Raw genomic sequence first — 13,915 nt, forward strand, 5'->3', positions numbered from 1 at the left:
TCCTCCTCTCTTTTATTTCCTATAGCATGTACTGTGAGTGGAGTTTTCTTACAAATTTATATTCCTCTAGATTTGTGTTCTTAATAGAAAGTCTGCTACTAATTTATACCTTTTTCCCCCTCAAGGCTTCAGACCATCCCTGTCAGTATTCACCATTTGTGCTGCTGTGGGCTGGCAGCTGCCTCTCCTGCTTTCCTCTTCCTTCCCTTTTAAGTCTTGGATTTGAGGCCCTTCACCTCCTGCAGCCTCAAACAAGCCAGGCAAGAAATGCATCTTATTTCTAAATTACAGACTGTAACATCTGTTAAACGCTCACCCTCAGCCAACTGTGTGTGTGCTGTGCACCTCTGTGGGTTTTAGAAAATTTGTGGAGAAGCACAGAGCTTTCCTGTGGTCTGTATCTACTTTTTAATGGTCTTCTGATGAAAGGAAGGGGAAAATTAGCAGTGAGTTTTCTCCTGCTGGACAGATAAGGTTTGGGACTGTTACCTGCACAGAGTCCTTTCACCCACCTGCAAGCTACAATTTCCCTTTCTCTTGCAAGTGGTTTCCCAATTATAAAATGGATATCTGCTCCTTGTTCAGCAATTTCTAATTGCACGAACTTAGGTGTGAGTCCTATATCTGACAGATGCCAGAAACAGGTGGGAATGTATCACCATAAACACACACCAAATTTAGGTTGGAAAATGCTCCTGAGGTGATTGAGTCTAGCCATTAGCCCAGCACTGCAAGCCCTCCATCAATGTACAGTACCACAGACACTGGTACTGTACATTGATGATTTATACAAATTGTCAATGTACAGTACCAGTGTTTATTTTGTATGATCAATGTTACAATTTGTATGTAATGATTTGTTCATTGGATGCAAACTGCACCCTGACTTCTCAATACTGATGCTTGTTCCTTGATGAATTACAGGGACATGTTTTCATCCCTAAAGCAGCAGGTGACAAAGGTATTATAAGGATTTTGTTACCATATACCCTTTGCAAGTGATTGTGTAAAGGCAATATTTTCACATGGAAGTCAAGGTGTAAAGCTTCAGCCCCCTTTAATTGCCACCAGGTGACTGCACTTGTCTGTGTGGAGGTGCAACAGAAGTTTTTTTCTAAAAGAAAAAAGGATTTGCTTCCTCAAGTGGTTGCTGCTCCCATGTGAAGGGACTGGGCCAGTTGTCCCCAGCTCAGCAGGAACTTGAGTTTTGAGCTGGTCCCACGCAGAGTTTTCAGAGCAAGAGGCTGGATTTTCATTCCTGCTGTTGGGACCCTGCTCTTTGCTTGCAGGAAGTGAAATACTTGTGCTATCTGGCAGATATCTTGCACACCTCTAAAGAAAACATACCGAGGGCTCTGATTGCCCAATAGTGGCTTCTATTGCCTCCCTGACTGGGGCTTATCACTGGGGGTTGTGTGCACTTGGAGGGTGTGTGTAGCTCTGCATACTTTGACCTTGTTTCTGATGTGACAAACTATGATAGAAGCATAAGCTACTCCAGGACAGGGAGAAAAGCAAGCTCTGCCACACTCCATGCTCTGTCACGTCCAGCTGCACAAAGCAAGATTTTGACTCCAAATTCAGATGGAAGCAAAGCTACAAAAGCGTGTCTGTTGGTACCATGGACACCAAGGATGAGCCAGCCACATCCCTGAGTCAAATATTGTCTGAAAAAGGGCAGGCCTGGCCCAGCCATCACGGGCAGCAGCACCCAGGCCAGCTGAGCCTCACCACAAGCACTGGCCACGCACCATCCACTCCCTCCTGGGAAGAGTCCCCAGTGCCTGGAGTGCAGGCAGGAGCTTGTCTGATGTCCACACAGCCCCTTCATGACAGATCTCCTCCCCTGTCCCTGGCACGATGGTGACAACAGTTCCTGCTGAGGAGGGCATTCAGGGCTGTGTGCAGGGCGTTCCTCGGCACCCACGGCAGCAGCAGCAGCAGCAGCAGTGCCCTGCTTCCAGTGCCAGGGAGGTGCCTGGGGATGGCTGCTCTGAGCCCCAGCAGTGTCCTCTGAGGGAGTGACACAGGGCAGCAGGGCAGGGATGGCTGCAGGGACAGTGCCTCAGGCACCCGGCTGTCCCCAGGCCATCCTGCTTGGCCATGTCTTTGAAACACCAGCCTGTGATTCCTCTTCAGACACACTATGATTAGATCTGGTTCATTGTTTTAGCACACACATATTTTGCAAATATTTTGTATTTTATAGGTATTTGTATATATAACAGGTTATAATTTTTCTTCAATAGAACCATCAGTTTAGTGCAATTAACTGACTTGCGTGCATTAAAAAAACCAAAAGATTCAAACCCAAAAATACTGGTTTTAAATGTTTTCTTATCTCTTCCATGGAACACCTGCACTGGGCATGGAATCAGAGTGCCAGGGCTTTGTGACGAGTGAGCCCACTGTGACACGGCAGGGCCCCGCTCTGGCCATGGGGATGGAAGCAGAGCAGAGCCCTGGGGTGCCCACTCAGGAGAGCAGCTCCCTCAGGACACTGCCTCTCCCCTGGAGCCCCTGGCAGCTCTGCAGAGGCTGTCACAGGCAGACATGGAGAACCTTTTGAAGAACAGCTCCCCGCTGCACAGGCCGCTGCCCAGGCTGGACTGGATGCAGCGGGTGAGGGCCGGGGCAGGAGGGACAGGGATGGAGCTGCCTTTGGGCCGGGGCTGGGCTGGCTGGCACTGCCAGGGATGCTGTGCCAGGGCAGCTGCCTCCATCCCACTCTTCCTCCTCCTGGCCTTGCTTCCCAGGGTGTGCCACAGGCTGGCAGAGGCAGTGCCTCTGTTAGAGCCAGGCCTAGGCCTTGTCCCTCATGGGGAAACCCACAGAGCCCACAGGATGGAGGGAACCCCCCTGCCATCATGTCAAGCAAGTGGAAGGCTCTGCAAGGGCTGGAGAAAACTGGCCAGGCCCATCCCAGGTGCAGGGCTCTGCAGAGGAATGGCATCCTGCCATGGCAGCAGGACAGCCTGGAGCAGAAAGCTCCCCAGGCAGGAAGGCCAGGGGCAGCTTGCCTCCCTGGCATGGTCTTGGCTCCGTGGCAGACCCAGGCTGGTGACTGCCAAGGACAGGATGGGATGGGACAGGATGGGACAGGATGGGACAGGGGAATGAGCCTCCCTCTGACCAGGGCCAGCTGCTGCACTGCACCACTGCAGTCTCATCACGTCCCACAGCTCTGTCCCAGCAGCTGCTGCTGCCAGGTCCCCAGCAAGCATTTCCTGGAGGGAGCCAGGTGACCCTTACAAATAACAGAATCACGGAATCACATAGAATCACAAATATTAGGATTGGAAGGGATCTCAGGAGACCATCCAGTCCAACACCCTGCCAAGGCAGGGTCACCATGAGCAGGTGACACACATAAAAGTTCAGGTGGCTTTGGAATGTCTCCAGAGGGGGAGACTCCATGACCTTCCTGGATAGGCTATTCCAGGGCTCGGCCATCTCAATGTAAAGAAGTTCTTGCTCAAGCTGCCCCTCTCTCCTTTCTCACCTGCCAGAGGAAAGGATATCTCAGCCTTGGGCAGCCATTGCCAACAGGCCTGGAGGAGCTGGAGGCCATTTCAAGCATGCAGAAGGTGCTGCAGTGGCTTGAAGTCCATGTTCCCAGTGATCCAGAGACCTTGGCCAAGGATGATGAGGACTGGGAAAACAGGATTGACATGGAGCAGACCCAGGAGACACTGGAAGAGGACATCTCATGTCCAGAGCCTTCAGACGTGTGGGAAGTCAGCAGCCCAAGCAGGGAGTCCCAAGACAAGTCAAAAGACTACAGTGACCAAGAGCTGTTTCAAGGGGAAGCGAACGAGAACACAGCAGCAACAGGAGAGGCTATCAGCAAACTGCAGAGCACATCTCCTGCCCCGGCTGCCTCTGTGGACACCAAGGATGAGCCAGCCACGTCCCCAAGTCAAGGGGGACATCCCCCAAGTCAAGGGGCATCACACCAGCAAGGGCAGGCCGGCAGCACCACACCCACAAGCCACGCACCATCCACTCCTTCCTGGGAAGAGCCCCCAGTGCCTGGAGAGCAGGCAGGAGCTTTCCTGCTGCCCTCACAGCCCTCTGGAGACAGATCTCCCTCCCTCACAGCCATCCTCGCCCCAGAGCAGCTGCGGCGGCCGTCCCTGCTCAGGAGGGCACTCAGGGCTGTGTGCAGGGCGTTCCTCGGCACCCGCCGCCCCCGGCAGCAGCAGCAGCAGCAGCAGCAGCAGCAGCAGTGCCCTGCTCCCAGTGCCAGGCAGGTGCCTGGGGATGGCTGCTCTGAGCCCCAGCAGTGTCCTCTGAGGGAGTGACACAGGGCAGCAGGGCAGGGATGGCTGCAGGGACAGTGCCTCAGGCACCCGGCTGTCCCCAGGCCATCATGTCTTTGAAACACCAGCCTGTGATTCCCCTTCACTATAATTAGATCTACTTCATTTTTATCACACATATTTTGCAAATATTTTGTATTTTATATGTATTTGTATATATAACAGGTTATAATTTTTCTTCAATAAAACTGTCAGTTTAGCCCAATTAACTGGCTTGTGTGCATTAAAAAATTGGTTCAGCACAAAAAGCTGGAAAAAAAGTGCAATTTAAAATTTCAGAGTGTAATTTTATTATCTCTAAGCAGGTGACATGTCCTGCAGGCATCAAAATTATGTGTCTTATAGTTCTTATATCTGCTTAAGAAAGAGCTCCTGCAGCAGGAGGGCAAGGAGCTGCTCTTGTCTACCTGACATGGTCTTGGTGGCTCCATGGCAGACCCAGGCAGGTGTGTGCCATAGATGGGATTTTGGGATTTTGGGATTTTGGGATTTTGGGATTTGGGGATTTGGGGATTTTGGGATTCTGGGATTTTGGGATTCTGGGATTTTGGGATGGGCTCCCTCTGCCCAGGGCCAGCCGCTGTCCTGCAGTACTGCAGCCCCATGAGTGTAAGGCATGTCTGCACAGACATCCAAACAGACAACACCAGCTGTGTAGTACGTGGCCTGGCATGAGCTGAAAATTATGAAGTCAGAAGAGAATTTGGAGTGTCCTAAGGAAGGCTCTGGCCTTACAGTCCTGGTGTCAACTGCTTAACATCAGTGTTGGACACAGGACACTAAGGCGAGGCTTGATTGGATTGAGTACATCCCATTTTTGAATGGACTGTTCTTCTCTCTAACAGCTCATCTCCCTTCTTAAGCTCAGTTTGTAAGCACTAAAGAGTGTTAGGCTAAATAAGTGTGTGTCACCTGCAAACAGCCACACTTCGTGGACCCGGGTTTGTGGCAATTACTCATACTGAACTTGTTTTTCCCTCTTTTGAACAGAGTGGTTCCTTTCCAAAGAAACAGACTTTACTTTTTCCACAAGAATTTCACCAGGTACCTGCGTGAGGCAGCAGGACCTAAAACCTCTCCCGGCCGGTGTCGGGGCCACTAGGGGTCCCCGCTGTCCGCGCATCCCTCCGCGCTCCTCCTCATCCCGCCTGGTCCCTCTCGGACCCGGGATAAGGGAGACCTTATCACTCTCTCCAAGTGCCTGAGAAAAGGGTGCAGTGAAGTGGGGCTGGGTCTCTTCTCCCAGCAAGCAATAGAGGAGATATAGCTTGAGAATCAGGAAATTTTTCTTCACCCAAAAATACCCCCTAACCTTTCTGTTTGTCTGAACAAAAGTGACTCCAAATGTATTTTGAGATTATGGCTTCCCAAACATGCAGCAAGGCTAAATGAAACTCTAGATTTCACATTAACTGGAGCAGGCTTAATCGAAATATATCCTGTTGATCTGAAAGATTTTTTTTTATCTTGGTGGACTTTCTTCTAAAAACTTTTATACCCAGGCACTTGAGCAAAGTGACCAAATTGCTCCTACCCCATGCACTCAGTACTACTTCAAGGCTTCAAACAAAAACTAGGGAGGCTACTTGGCAAAGTGAATGGAGGTGAGGGGAAGCTTTTTTCTTCAGCTTGCAGCATCCTTGGCTCTTCTAATTCCAGATACACTTTCAAAAGCAGCGTGTAATTTTGACCTTAGCCTGCTCTGTTGTAAACTGACAAATTATAGTCATTACGCAACTGAAGTAATTTCACATTGCAAAAATACAAGTGTTTACAAACACTTCCTATTCAAAGGGAAAAAGAAGGCTCAGCTAGAAAAGAAGTTGTTTAAAATCTTAGTGGGTGACATGGGCTGAGTGCAGCCTCAGCAATGACACCAAGCTGTGTGGTGTGGCTGGAGGGAGGGATGCCACCCAAAGGGACCTCGACAGAGTTGAGAGGTGGCCCCATGTGAACCTTGTTAAATCCAACAAGGCCAAGTGCAAGATCCTGCACCTGGGTCGGGGCAATCCCAAGCACAAGGCTGGGCAGTGAGGGGAGTGAGAGCAGCCCTGAGGTGGTGGATGAGAAGCTTGACGTGACCCAGCGATGTGCACTGGCAGCTCAGAAAGCCAAAAGTGTTCTTGGCTGCATGAAAAGTGACACAAGAAGCAGGTAAAGTGTCCCTCTACCCTGTTCTCTGAAGAGCCCACCTTGAGTGCAGGAAAAGTGACACAAGAAGCAGGTAAAGTGTCCCTCTACCCTGTTCTCTGAAGAGCCCACCTTGAGTGCTGTGTCCCCAGCATGAGAAGGACATGGAAGTGCTGGAGGGAGTTTAGAGGACATCACAAAGATCATCAGAAAAGCGACACAAGAAGCAGGTAAAGTGTCCCTCTACCCTGTTCTCTGAAGAGCCCACCTTGAGTATTGTGTCCCCAGCGTGAGAAGGATGTGGAACTGCTGGAGGGAGTCTAGAGGACATCACAAAGCTCATCAGAGGGCTGGAGCACCTCTCCTATGAAAACAGGCTGAGTTTGGGTTGTTCAGCCTGATGGGGCCTTCTAGCAGCCCTCCAGTATTAAAAAGGGCTACAAGAAAGATGAAGAGGGAATTTTTATAAAAGCATGCAGTGATGGAAAAAGGAAGAATGGCTTTAAACTTGCCATGCCTGGAAGCATTCAAGGCCAGGTTGGATGGGACTTTGAGCCCCTGGCAGGGTGGCATTGAAAAGAGTGTTAGTCTGTAGGTGTTGGTGTATTTGACCTCATTTTTAAACCAAGGACAAAGTCCTCTGAAGCTTTGGCTAGAAGACAAGGTAGTATTTGCCTTCTGCCTTCTCTTAAACAATTTGTCAGCATTGAGGTTATCATGTTTGTTCATCTGGTATGCAGCAGATGTAATGCCACCCTTTTTGAACACAGGCTGTAAGAAAAAACAGCTTGTGGATTTCTGCTGCTTTTAAAGTTTTTTTTTTTTTTTCTGTGAAACCCCTGTACTGCAGGACAAAAGAATGGCCTGTCTGCTGCAGGTGGCATCATCTCTAACCTCCAGATCTCAAAGTGTAAATCTCTAGGAGAAAGCTTTAAGTCATTTTTTATTTATTTACAGTGTAGAAATTCACCACAAAAGGTCAGAAGAAAGCATTTGTCTGAATCAGACAAGGTCTCTTTGTGTACTTCTGGGTTGGTTTTTAATTTGTGCAGAGGTCTGGCATGTCTTCAGCAAAAGGATGATTTATTGAAGCCATTGATAACACAAACTACAAATAAATTCTTCTGGTTCACAGTTGTTTGGGTTGGTTTTGTGGCCAGAGCATCTGTGTACTCACAATATGGGAAAAAGGATCTAATTGTCTGATAATTTTAATGTTTCTGAGCTGAAAACTTTAAAAACTTGTAAAACCAATTTGAGGGAATTTTATCCAGCTGCTTTCATTCCTGTCCCTTGCCTGTTTGAAGGGCACATTTAAAAACAGTCAAAAAGGAAATGCTGCCCAAAAAACACTGGGTTTTTCTTAACTGCCTCACCTGGAAGTTATCTGTCTTTAGCTGTGCTGTAAAACAGAAACAACATCCAATTTACACCCTCCCATGCTTGAAAACCTCCACAGGTGAACATTTATACTCAGTGATTTTTGTTTTCATGCCACTGCCAGGTAAAGATATTTGGAAGGGGAGAACTTTGAAAACCTTTCTGAATGAATCTTGAGAGGTAAGAAGCCAAGCAGTGTAACTGAGCAATGATTTTTACATGAAGAAATCAGAATTCAGTGTCAGAATTCAAGGTAGGCAAGCCACCACGAGGGTGCAGTGGTAAGGCAGCCTTTGCTGGCGGTGGCAGAGAGTTTTAATTCGCTGCTCCTCTTCTAGAGGGGTCAGACGATGCTCTTTACATCGGCTCACCAAAGGAAATAATTTAAACATAATTAACTTGAGCTAACACTGAAACTCTTGGGAACGTGATGGAGTTCAATGCAAGTGGAGGTTTCACTTGCTCTTTATCAGGGATGTGATATTGCTGTTTGAATTAAGACAAGTCTTAATTAAACTTGACCTAAGTGAGAACACAGTTGGATGAATAATATTACATTTTCTCAGGCTGTAGTTTAGTGTACTTCTAGAGTGGAGAAGGACTAAACTATTGTTTTACTGAGAATTAATACAGCAACTTTTTATAATTATTATTAAATGATATGCAACTTCTCCATTGCTTAGGCCTGGTTCTCACATTCTTCTTTCAGTAACTGTTTTTTGGGAAATGCATTATAAATCAACCTTCTCAGCATTCAGCTTTGTTCTCTATCTAGCCATCAGTAAACAGGTTATTTTATGTTTGCCTTTTTATATATGCCGTGAAGATGGATGTTTGTTAGGGGGGTTAATTATTTTTATTTTAAAAAACACACACAATACCCTAAAGCAGGAATCTCTACAGCAAGACTTTTGAGAAGAAACCTGGAAATCAAGTGCATTCACATAGGAAGAGACTGACAGCTGAATGCAGTTATATTATACAAATTATATAAATTAGAATATATTTTGGTAGTTGAAATGAAACCTGTCTCCTTTAGACAAAAGGACCACGTTAGATGCTTTACCTGCTCCCAATGTCTTTAGAGAACAGCCCTTGCTTCCACAAAAACAGAGTATTTTATTTTTTTTTGGACACTGTGTTCACTGTCTGATTTGACAAGTACAGTAAGAGAGGAGAGGAGGAAGTTTGTTTTTGTGCCTGCCCCCAGAAGAAGCTGCTGGCAGCCTCAGAGATGTTGATTCCCTCCCCTCTTGCACTGCCTGCAACCTGCAGCCCTCTGCAGGATCCACTGCTCTGCTGTGAACACAGACTGCAACAGGCATCTCCTCTGCAAGGTATTGTAAAAAAAGCCCTCAAAGCACAGCCAGAGGCTTGAGAATGGGGGGATTTTTGTGGTGTTGGGTGCTGGGGGAGCCATTCTCATGTTCCAGCCACCCTGAAGGCAAACCTGCAGCCCCTGGCACTGAGGATGGCCTTGCAGAGTGCTCCTACCTGGTGGAGCCACAGAGCCACGAGCACCTGATCCAACACCCACCCAGCCAAGAGAATGCAGCATAATGCCTAAATTAGCTGTATTCACAAACCAAACTCCCCAAACCTGAGGGGAAGATGACACTTTGCCAGAATTAGCTATTTAAAACACTGAGTTTCTACCTTATGACTCCATCTAGGTGCAACAACTTGAAAATCAAGTAATCTACTGAGGTGCCACATCTTTTTCACAGGAGCATGCAAATGTCTCCTGCAATTTTGGGACAGACCATCTTTCTGAATTGGCCACTTATGCTTCTCACTTGCTCATTGAGCCAAAAAAGAAAAAAAAAAAAAAAAAAAAAAAAAAAAAAAAAAAAAGGCAGATTTTCTGTATTTTTGGAAAGAGGATGATAGAGGAAACGGGTGAAGGTTTTTCTGTATGGACTGAGCTGACCTGAAATGAAAGCAGTTGTGCAAAATAGACAACTTTGAGATCTGTCTCCATGATGAGGAAGGAACACACAGCATTTCCCCACTGGAGATGGCCAGCCTGGTTGAATCTTCTAGCACACAAATTATATTTTTCAGGCCACCTCCATTAGAAAACACTCCCAAAAAACTCTGTCCCCTTCCTGGCACCTGTCTCTTGCAAGCAGCTCTCACCCCCTGAAATCCATCCTCAAAAAAATCCCCTCTGCAGCCTGCTGGATGCAATTCCTCTTGCTCTGAATCACTTTGTGCAATTTAAAGTGATTTAGGCCTTTCTGGCTGGTGCTGAGAAGGTGCTGGGATGCTGTTTAAGCCAGAGATGGTGTTTTGGTGAGCTGGGGCTACTGTGTGGCCGTGTGGCATTGCCCTGGAAACGGGGAGAAAAGGCTGCTCTGGAGGCTGCTGTGGCAATGGGACATCTGGAACCCACGTGGAAGCTGCAGATGGTGCAAATGTGGTACGTGGGAAGCCTGTGAATTGCTCAGTAAGCCTCTAGGAACAGTGATGGAAACTCCTACATGGCAGAGACCTTCCCTGGGTGTCTCAGGAAGGATTTTATCTTCACACTGCGAGCTGGAGCTTATAGTCGTGCAAAAAATATCAACGTTATTTCTGGGCAGGGAGATTGAGTCAGCTTTCAATTTTAGGAGTTCTGCTGGGCAGTTTGTGTGACAGAGAAGTAGGAATAGAATGGTAATCATAGGTCATGTAAGACAATCCCCTACAGCAGGTACTACACCACCAAGTCCTGATGACTAAGAGATCTCACCTTTAATTTAGAAGCTTTTTTACTGCTGGAAAATTGTCACAGAAATGTGTTTCTCAGAGTATTAGGAGCCAGTCACGTGAGCCAATTTAATTTGAGTGTTTTGAGTTTTTCTTGCTTTCATCCAGTCTTTAGACAGTCATGGAGGAAAAGACAGATCATGTGTCTTAACATTATATTGATTTTTTCCCCAATTAATATTTCTCATTTAAGATTGCATATAAAGGTTAAAATCCCCTAAAGTAACCCAATACTGGGAGTCTACCACAAATTCTGCTCTTAGCATGAATTCTGCTGTGAACACAGGTTGTTGTTCTCCCCTTTAGTCCTACTATTTGTTTAAATTTTCTTAATTTCTCCTTTTCACTCATTGTGCTAGTAAATCTGAACTGAAGACCACTTCCATGGGACTCTTACCTGCAAACTTGCAATAGGTGGGCTTAAGAACCAGCTGTGATTCCCAGATGAGGAGAGTGAGGAGAATCTGAGGGTGATTCCCTGGAGAGGGGAAACAAGAAGAATCTGGTGAGTCTACATCATAGAGGTTGAAGGCCAGCAGCTTTTTTCCTGCAGTCCTTATCTCTGAATTATTATTTCATAATAATTCAACATTGTGTCAAAAATCTCAAAATAAACTAGATCAAAGACTTCCTTATGAGGAGTAAATGAGGTTTTGGTAGCCAAAAGATTGGCACCTCTTGAAGATGCTGGAGAGTGGAATTATTGCAACAACTGTTTCTGCAAATATTACCATCTACCTCTTTGGCTTTAGCAAGAGCAGGGCACTCCTAAAAATGTGATTTATGGTTTTCCTTCACAAGGGAGAGAAAAGTCTCCTTGCATGATTTCTCAATAGGTGATGGGGAGCAGGAACAGCTGAAGTGTTTTCTGCACAGGTCCATCTCTGTAATAATTAGAAGAAATTGAATTGATGTTCATTATTTTCCATCATCTCTCCTTTCCCTTGATTTCCTTCCTGTAGCCTCTGCTGGAAAATGTAGAGTTTCAGATGTACTAGTGGATACTCTCCCTAACCTGCTAGGAGAGGTTATTCAAGCTCTGCTGGCCACTTCCCAGAGCACAGATTTTGCAGGAACTGCCATCTCTTTGCTCAGCATTTTATGCTGATGACTCAACAAGAGAATCTCCCCGTGCCTTCTGGTCAGTGCCCGAATGAGGAAATAAAAACCAGTTGCAGGGTTTGCAGTTTATCTCTTCAGAGGGCACAGGAGGAAATGAGGAGAGCGAGCAGATCTGTGGACAGGAAAGATTTGTTCTACAAATGAACAAATTTCATTTGAGTTTCCCATAAACTCTTCTCAAGAAGAGGGACTGTTTTCCAAGAGTTTTCATTGGATATTTTGAGAGCAGGGTGGCTCTTGGAGAGACAGCAAGTGTGCAATAACACTCAGGACTGCCTTCTGTCAAAGGTCCATGAAATTCTGGACAGTCCTGCACTTGGTTTCTTACTGCTGACAATGTACAAAGCCGTTGGGTGTTTTGAGGAAGAAAGCATCACATGATGGAGAAGAAGAGATGAGAGGATTAAAATGAACATGCAAGATAGTTTGTGTATTTTTGATCAGGTGATTTAATGGGGGGAAAAAACCCCGAGCTTAAAATCATGCAGGAAACTGCTGCCTTTCAGACCCAAGCCTGATTTTCAGACATGTTATCCATTATTATTATAAAAATGCTGTGTCTAAAAATGACTATGGTATATGAAACACTTTACTCAGTTTACTTTCAGTGGGAAGCTGACCTGTGGCCCTCAGATTTTCCCTTAGTCAAGAGATAAACAAATTTTAGTTCCAGAAAGAGCTATCTTTATTACATCTAAAATAGAGCAATGCATGCATGGGTTTTAATTTAATCAGGAATTTCAACCTCTCCAAGCTACCATTATGGCTTTCTGTGAAAGCTTGTAAAAATAAAAATATCTTAGACAAAAATAACACTCCCTCATTCTAACACTGTGGAGTGTCTCAGTACATATTTGGCACATCCTCTGAGGCTCTATCAACAACAATCCGAAATAGGCTGATGTAAAAGGCGAATTATAAAAGTAAGTGGTGTTTAGTGTCTGGTCCTGTATCCTCTGAGGTTTCTGATGTGCACTCAGTATAATCCACAATGCTCATAAGATAAAAGGGTGGGCATTAGAGGCTGGCCAGTGATGGTCAAGGTCAAAGTCAGTTCTGCAAAAGAAATGCATTGAATTCCTGTTCTGTTAAACTTTTTCACTCCAATTGAGAGCAAAACCCAGCATCTTCATTCTTTCTCAGATATACTTTACAAGTTTCTTCTGCTACATAATAGTAATATATATATATATGATTTGTGATAGGAGAGCATTTTGCAATCTCTTGCCATGAATATGCATAACTTCATTAAAATAAATCAGGTCTATGTTATTCTCAGATGTGACTTTGTTTGAAACCATCTTTCCTAAAATTGCCTTAAAGACTACATTAATATTTAATGACATTCCTCTTGCAGGCAACCCACTGTAAAATGCACTTTTTCAGCCTGTTTGTTTAGAGTAAGACTTGCAGCATGGTGACACCTCCTAACAACAAAAAGACAGCTGCAGGTCTGCAGGACTGAACCAGCAGCACTGATCCCACTGCAGATGAAGCACACCACCAACATAATCCTTTTTTTAATTTATTTTTTTTCCCTTCTCCAGAGGCACCAGATGGCAGCATTTTTCCCTCACTGAGTGTGATCTCATCCTCTCGGATTCACTCCCGGGATCATCGGGCTTTGAGGCTGCGTAAGCCACAATGACCTCAGCTGAACTGCACCTTCTCTGTTGCCACCTGCTCCCTTTTCCTACTTTTATTGGATGTGCAGAGTCACATTCAGGTGACCTAAACACAATCCAGCCCCTTGAAGTTGTGGTGTGGTTGTCTTTTGCCTGTGCAGGTCAGGGAGTTTAAAAAGAATTAGAAAATTTAGACCCAGGGAATACGGCTCTGACCTCTAAATTTCCCATATCCTCTAAATATTAAGCATCACGGAGAGTTTATTTGATATTCTTCTTAACTACGTGCTCTTTTCCATACACATGCATGCACAATGTAATACTTGTTTAAAAGCAAGTTTGGAATGCATCCTTTTCTCCCAATGCTTTATTCCTTGGATAATATTTCATTGTACACAAGTTATGCACTGCTAGACTTGTAACTTCCCAGCAAGAACTCTGTTCTGGACAAATAATCTGAGGAAGGGCAGGGATTTTGAGAACTAAACTGGATTTTTTTTACAGTTACAGAGGTGGCCTAAAGCTTTGTGGGACTGGGAATTCTGTTATCTCACCATCCTCTGTTCTCCTTCTTCCCTTCATCCT

The sequence above is a fragment of the Prinia subflava genome, chromosome 18 (genome assembly GCF_021018805.1).
Source record: "Prinia subflava isolate CZ2003 ecotype Zambia chromosome 18, Cam_Psub_1.2, whole genome shotgun sequence".
Classification (NCBI taxonomy): Eukaryota; Metazoa; Chordata; class Aves; order Passeriformes; family Cisticolidae; genus Prinia; species Prinia subflava.